Genomic DNA, 8,146 nt, shown 5'->3' on the forward strand with positions numbered 1-8,146 from the left:
CTCACCCACCCCAGCTCCCAACCCTTTAAAAAAAAAAGAAGCCCCAACTCACCAGGTGCTGCAGCAGCCTCAGAGCTTCTAGCAGAGCCCCCATTCCATGTGGGACAGTGGGGGTAGCAGGGATCGCCCCCCACTTGGCAGGAGCCAGTGAGCCGGTGCTTTTTTTGTTTGTTTGTTTTAAAAGGCCAGGAGCTGGCGCAGGCAAGGCAGCCATGGGGGAGCTGGGAGCATGGGTGGGGATCAGGGGGCCTGTGGCAGAGCCCCCATGTGGCATTGGGCAGCGGGAAGCATGCCCCCCCCATTTAGTAGCAGCCAGTGAATGGGGGCTTTTTTTTAAAGAGCTGGGAGAGGAGGCAGGGCAGCCATTGAGAGTGAGCAGGGGATGCAGTGACTAGATTTAACCAAAAAAATGTCTTTGATTGCAAGCTTTCAGGCATGAGCTTCTTCTTCACAAACACCCTTTTCAGTCATAGGAGAAAAGGGTGCTTATGGCCGAAAGCTTGCAACTGAAAAATTTTTTTTGCAAAAATCTAGTTGGTCTAATAAAAAATATTACTTCTCCCACGAGTTCTGATTCCTTTTGCCTCTAGATGAATACCACTACAACAGGATACCTTAGATACTGTGCATTTAGTTTAGTACTTCCTTAAAAAAGTACTAACTAAATGTGCAGTACCTAGATTTACTGTACAGTAACCACTGCATGGTTTAGTGATGCTTACTGTGCATTAGCTTAAAAACACTGGGCAGTAGGCTATTAGCACAGTTTTTGCCATGACACACTACTGCACACCGTTATTATATTAGGCTAATATGCAGTAAGTGTCTTGTTCCCTTTAAGTCATACAGCTCTCTGGGCTTCAGCTTCCACAACTATAATTTAGGAATAATAGTACCACACCTTTGTAAAGGGTGTGAGAGCAATGAATGAACAACAGTATTTTTGAGCCAAATTTCTCTCTGAGGAAATGTTCACTGAAACTCTTTACCTAAGGCAGGGTTGAAAGGTAGCAGGCAGTGTTGGGGAGAGGGGTCTATCAAATCTATCATTCTTTACCATTCCCTCCATGCCAGTTAAGACGCAGAAATAGAAATAGCACGTACTTAGTGGTTTCTGCCAGCTGTCAAGTGTCAGGCCATGTCTAGGGAAATGTATGCTTAGTCGGAGTTGAAGTTTTACAGAAACAATGGATTTTACCAGTTTGTTTGAACTATCACTACAAAGGTCATCTTGGGTGAAGCATCCTTTGGAGCACTGTGGTCAATCACCAAAGTGAATAGCATCTTGCCTGCAAAGTTGTATCCTCTACCAGCCCCTTTTAAGTTCTCTTACTTTTTGGAGCTGCAAGCAAAACGGGACATATATGCAGAAGCTGGAACATCACCTGACCTTCTGGCAGTGCCCTCCTGCTGTCTCCATTGGACAGACAGGGCAACACCTACATGCAAGGAGGAAAGGACACTGACCTGCCATCAAGTACAAAAACACACAAAAGCCTGTGGCAGAACACTTTGATCTTCCTGGATATTTCATCGCTGACCTCAGAATGGCTGTTCTTAAATAATACAACTTTAAAAGTCAACTTGAATGCAAAATTGCAAAACCAGAAATCATTCACAGACTGGATTGTGTTAAATATAGCCTCAACAGCACTGCCCCCACTCCCTATGATCTCCCACCTCCCTGTCTCCTCTGCCTTTTATTTTCAAGCCACTCTCTCTGATAGCTTGCTCTCTGTGTGTCTTGTCACAGCATCTGATGAAGTGAGCTCTTGTTCACAAAAGCTTATGTTTCTCTGATTCAGTTAGTCTATAAAGTACATCTCTATCCTGCCTTCTGCCTGAGTTCAGACCAACATAGTTAACCATCTCCTTACGATCATTTAAAATGTGTTTATAAATCCCTTGTCACCTTATCATCTCAGTCCCCTTAGTGTCTTCCTTAAAGGGGGTCCCCACTGGAAAGAATATTAATAGATCACAGTAAATATTTTGTAATGAGTATTAAATGACTGTAGCCTTCTAATGCCATCTTTTTACCTTTAGATTGCAATTTTCTTGCATGTATTTTATTCACTATTGAACAAGCATATTTACTTTTTTTTTTTTTTTTTTTTTAATTTTCTGCATTGATCATACAGGGTTAAGAGGATGGAAAGCTCACTATTTAAGTAGTGACTTGGTTAAATTAGTCAGATCATTCATAATGTGTTCTCACCATTAGAAAGAACCATGGGTGAGCACAGAAACATTTCTGGCTAGAGTGCTCTCAATGTGTAAGTTTCAAATTCAGTTTTAATGAATGAGGTACATTCTTTGGGGCAGAGAAAGCCTTTTCTGGTATGCTTGTACAGAAGCTAGCAGGTTGTGGGCACTACTGGAAACAATAATCATAATGCTCATACATGCAACTTTCAAATATACTTTCCATGAATTTGTGCCAGTGAAAAATCAGTCACTCAAATTCTCAAAGAAGACATATAGGAAAAGGTGCACAAACATAACCAAAGTGGAACTGTTTAAAAACGCATGCAATCATTTAAGCAAAAATCATGCTATATTCATCCTTCTCCAATAAAAAAGGTAAAAAGAAAAAACTAAACATCCCCAAACCTCTATTTTCTACAGCTCATTGGTTCACCCTAATATGAACATGGTTCATGTCATCATAACACAAGATTAGTGATGGAGGGAGAGCAAACTTTTCCTCTAAAGTGTAGGTAATACTTTACAGCTATAAATTGGCTTAGAAATGCAAGAGTAGAAAGTATCCCACTGCAGCACCATGAAATAGTTTTTGGAAAGGTTTTGGTGTTTAAGTATCATCATCACTGGCACTTTACAAATTGATGTCAGACTACAAGCGAAAACCATGCTCTATTCATCCTTCCCCAATTAAAAAAAAAAAAAGGTAAAAGAGCCAAACATCCCAAAACCTCCATTTTCTACAGCTCATTGGTTCACCCAGTCCTTGCACTGAACAGTACCTTATACTCTGGGCAGTTCCATTAAAATTAAAGCCTTACAGTACTTCAAATGAGTAATGATTTCAATCATTTCACATGCTAGTTCTCTGGTGTTACTGTTCAGATACTGTAAAAAACTACAGGTATACACTCAGGTTTTCCAGCAAGGTACATGAGAAATCTGAAGAAAAATTATTGGAAGGGGGAGAAGGAGCTATAAGTTTTAATGGCCTTGCTGGCTCTGTTCAGACTAGAACAAGCATCCAAAGTGATTCTATATTTTTTTCTATATCAAATTAATTATTAAATTATTCTTAAAATTGGAAAAGCCATTTGCAACTATTGCTAAGGTAATAGATTGCTGCTGCCTTATGTAAGAGTTGTCCAGACAACATCACGGGTTATAATGATATGTCAAAGTTTTTTTGGACAACTGGATGGTTCCTAAATATATTGTGAAACTTGATGACTGCATTTGACACTAATAGACTGCATCTCCTCTCTTTGTGCTCATTTCTTTCTTCCTATGATCTTCCAGTATTAGTGTTTGTATTTTTGTAATACATCTAAGCAACAATCATACTTCATAGTAATTGTATTTGATTTGTCTTTTTTTTTTTTTTTTTACAGAGGGAGAAAGACTTTTATAACCTCAGCTACAAATGTCTTTGTGACATGATTTATCTCTCATTATTTTTAATTACCCAGCAGAAGCATTTTAGTTCAAACTGGCTATTCTTTTCCTCATCTTTATGTATTTTTTTTAAAACAATTTCAGATGACAGCCATGGGTGAAAGTCTGGTAACTAAGCAGAGCTACCGTCACTGGGGAATCTCCATCAAATTGCTCTCTGGGGAATAAGTTATTGGGCCACCCTTCCCCCATTCATAGGATACTAGCCAAAATTGCTCTACTGCTGCATATTTCTCCTTTAGTGACTTATTACCTAAATACTAAAGTATTAAATTAGTTCTTCCTTGTAAGCTGTGTAAGTTGTGCTGTGTCTCCTTTTTTGCTCTCCAGTTGACTTCTGGTCCCTAACTCCTTTTCAGGTATGTGTGATCCACTCCTGTTTCATGTGGGTATTACCTGCTGACTCCTCTATCCTTCCATTCTGAATTACTCAGACCTCCACCGCCCCCCCACCCCCCCGAGTCCAACATTCTGTATTTATCCCCTTTTACTCTGTTGTGTTGCCTAATATATACCCTTAAAGTAACACAAACTTGACATGTGTCACAGGTATACTGTTTGATCATAAGAAGAATTCAGTGTTCTTTTTGTCCCCCGCTTGCTCCCATTTTCTTGGCATTTATTACTATTTCTTTAAGAGCACTACTCCAGCATTCAAATAAAACTGAAACAGAATGAAACCAATTAACAAGTCTTTACAGAGGAAAGCATCTCTGAGGTCTCTGTTCCAAGGACAATTTATGGTTGGTATTTGGTGACTGTTTAATGTAAAATGCATAAAGAGTTCTAGTGAGTTTAGGGCCCCCCCCCAGGATTAGGCACAGTTGATCAGGATTTTCAGATTTCAGTTTTCAATTTAGATACCTAAATCTGCTGAAGCCCAGTTTTAAGCAGTGAGAGCTATGGGCATGCATTTGAAGTGCTCCAAATTGTGTCGCAGTTTGGAATAATGCAAACTCAGGCCCCATGGCACATATTACCCTTAAGACACGATTAACCAGTCAATCATGTCTTAAGCTGTAACCTGGCCACACATTCAATCAATGAATGGCATCATAAAACAAGGATAAGCCACAATGTTATTCCACAAAAAATGTGTAATTACTTTGTAGCCTGTTCCTAACACACTATTAATTGAACACGTGGCCAGGTACCCTGGTTAGCTGGGAGTTGACAGGGCTCCCAGCTATAGGACCTTTCTCCTTGCTGGTGCAGGAGGAGCCCAGAATCACAAAAGCATATCTCAGGCTCTCCTTCCACCACCAAAAAGACAGGAAGGGATGTGATGCTTGATTCCACAATCATGCTTTCTGCCATGTTGGTGTAGCATGGCAGGAAGCATGGTTGTGTGGATCATGCATCAGATCCAATTGTGCCTTTACCTGCATGTCTATCAGGGGGTTTGGAGCACTGCAGTGCTATTCAGAGATGTACCTTCTTGTTGGAGCACTTCAAAATCTCTGCAGTGGCAGGCAGCAGTGATCTCCAGGCAGAGGGCATGATAGGGGGTTGCTTGGTCTTCTGGCAGCCCCAATTTCTCTTCTTCCCCCACTGGGCAAGAGCAGGAGTGGGGTGGACAGCCAGTATCAAAGCAAGGAGGGGGAGCAAGTGGGGCAACTGCTCTAGGTGCTGTAGTGAAGGGGTGCCAACAGGTACTGCCCTACTGGGGTGGGGCACGGGACAAAGTTGCAAGTGGCTCATTGTGGGGGAGGGCGTAGGGGGATGGGAGGAGGGTGGCTCCTGCCATTGCGTGCATTCTTAGGCAAGCATGGGGGGGCATGTACCCCCCACCCGGATCTCTGCACAGGGCGAGGGCGGGCTGCCTCTGTAGGCTTGCCTTGGGCACCAGACTTCCTTGCTACAGTACTGTGGACAGCCAGTGAGCACTCTCCCATGCACCCAGCTGTCCTCAGGAGTCTCCCAGGTCTGAGGCAGACAAGCAATCCTTCTCTATAGCCCCTGGAAGGACAGCAGGAATCCCTGTATTTCATCCTCTGCTTTCTTAAAGAGACACAAGAGACCAGGGGCTGACAGGGGTCTGGAGAGAAGAATTCCTTGGATGTCTCTTGGCTCCTTTAAGCTTCCAAGGACAGATGAGCACACAAGACAGTGAGTATTCACTAGCTGTCTGCCATGGTCCTCACCATCCTCCTAGTGTGTATGTATTGGGGGGCGGGGGAGGACATGGACAGCAAGGAGCAAAGTAACAGGGGATGTTAGAGGACTCTGCCATGCCCTGTGGAGTGTGCAGAAATTTCAGGAAGGGTTTCAAAAGGTGTTCCTCATTTTCTTCGGATCAATTCTGAAGCTCTTCTTCAGCCACGCACACACACACACGTTTGGATTTTTACATCTGTCCAGAGCATAAATCTGTGCTAGGATTTAGCCTTTAGTGTTAGCACTGCATCCAACTCTTTTCTTCATTATTAAAACATGCCTAGCTTTAGTACTGTACAACCCCTAGCACAAGTAACTTATTATATGTAAAGGGCCACAATCATACCTGGTGTAATTCTCTTGAAGTTTGTGGTGAAAATTTGGCTCATTCTATAAATCAAAATAATTTCCCATGTGATAATCTTGACAGACCATAGGCAAAAAACTAAATATATTGCTAAATATATTCTGTGCAATGTCTACAAAGAAATCAAAAGTACAACCATAGGTCATGCAAGCATGCATGAGCTAGCTAAATTAAAATAGCACAGGCAACCACAGCAGTGACAATGCAGAGGCATGAACTTCAGTGCTAGCTAACAATTTGAATATGTACTCAGAGTCCCTGAAGGGGTTGTATAGCCCACACTGAAGTCTATCTAGATGAAAGCTGGCTCATGTATGTCTATTTGTGCTCACTTTCCTGGATGTCATACTTTTAAGCTGGAAATGAAAGCAGAAATCAGAGTTGGAGGCTTCTCATCTGGTCCTGCTCATAGCACTGACACCTTCACAAGTTATGCTTGGAGGTAGAACCAAACCAAAATCCTGAATCCAAATTCTCCTAAACTATGGGTGATTTGGAAGCCAGTCCTACTTCTGCATCTAGTATCTGTGTCCACAAAGCCAGATTTAGACATGCTGTCCTGCAAACACATTTGAACCCTCATACAACGAGGGCTAATTTGTCATGCTATCGGAGGGCTCTGCAGCCATGCTCTTCGGTCTGGGCATGGCTTTAGAGCAATTTCAGTGGGCTGATTGCACCACAAATGTCATTTCTGCCTGCACCTTGAATGTTACACAAATTCCCGTCAGTCCTGACGCTTGGCTCCCAAATAGATGTCAGTGGACTAGAATAGAGGGTTGAGGCAGCTTTTAATAGACAGCCAAGTCTTCTCCTGCGCTTTTCTGGCTGGGGCCCGATCAGGCCCTAGGAAAATATTACTATAATGAATAACCAACTGACATTTAGCAACGCAAAGCCTTTTGTAAAACTTACAAAAGGTCACTATGTATTTCCTTCTCAAGGAAACTGTGTGGGCCTTGTTTATTCTAATTAATATTTGCACAGAAGAGAAAAATGCTTGAAAAGGAACCTTCATTTTGTTTGCAGCAAACAGAAAAAAAACACTATTTTTTTTTACATGAAAGCAAATATGCCAAACTTATGACATCAGAAAGCAAATTCCCTCCGTCAAGCTACTACTTCTCTGAATCTATATTACTTGAGTAGAGCAACACATTGCTAAAATGTCATTGAATGAAAAATAAAATAGCCCATAACTCTGCAACAGTGGGACTGTTTTATCCCTTTCTTCATCTCTTTCGAGTGCTGTGTGAAAACATGAGTAGGAAAAGGAGGCCAGAAGAGTTAACTAGCCTATCGTGAGGTAATTCAGTCAATGACCCTGAACAGAAGACTACAATGACAGCAGTGTGCTTTTTGTTTCCATATGATGTAAAATATCAGAGCCCAATAGACCCTAAAATGCACAATTAAAAATGAAACAACTCTCTGGGGCCAGGAGATTACCAAAGTCTCCCTCTCTGAAAATGTTTGCCTCAAGTGTCCTATAAAACAGTTAATTACTCAGAGCACCTGCGCAGCAGAGTTTTTCAAAGGAAACACATTAGCAAATAACTGAGCTTATGCAAGTGATATTTTCACTGTTGTGCCCTTGAGTAGATGTCATATTTGTGGCTTTGTTTTATACATGCAAAATAGAGAAGATGTGGGCAATGTTAAGTGTTATATAAATAATTTCTCCCACCTTTTGGGGAAATACTATGGGACCTAACCTATTATAAGCAAGGCCCTGATTCCCTGCTGTGATCCTCCTCCGTACACTGTTAGACAGCACCATACCTAGACTCCTGGAGGCCAGGCAAACTTGTCGTATTGGGCCCCCCATGCCAGAGATAATAATAATAATAACAACAATAACAACAACTACCATTTTGGGGCCTTGTTTCTGTCCAGTCCCCATTTTGCCCATACCTGTGTCCAGCCCTGCTGTTGAAATACAAAACTGAAGTCCCAAAGAGA

The sequence above is a fragment of the Crocodylus porosus genome, unplaced genomic scaffold, assembly GCF_001723895.1.
Source record: "Crocodylus porosus isolate Cpor-Errol unplaced genomic scaffold, CroPor_comp1, whole genome shotgun sequence".
NCBI lineage: Eukaryota > Metazoa > Chordata > Crocodylia > Crocodylidae > Crocodylus > Crocodylus porosus.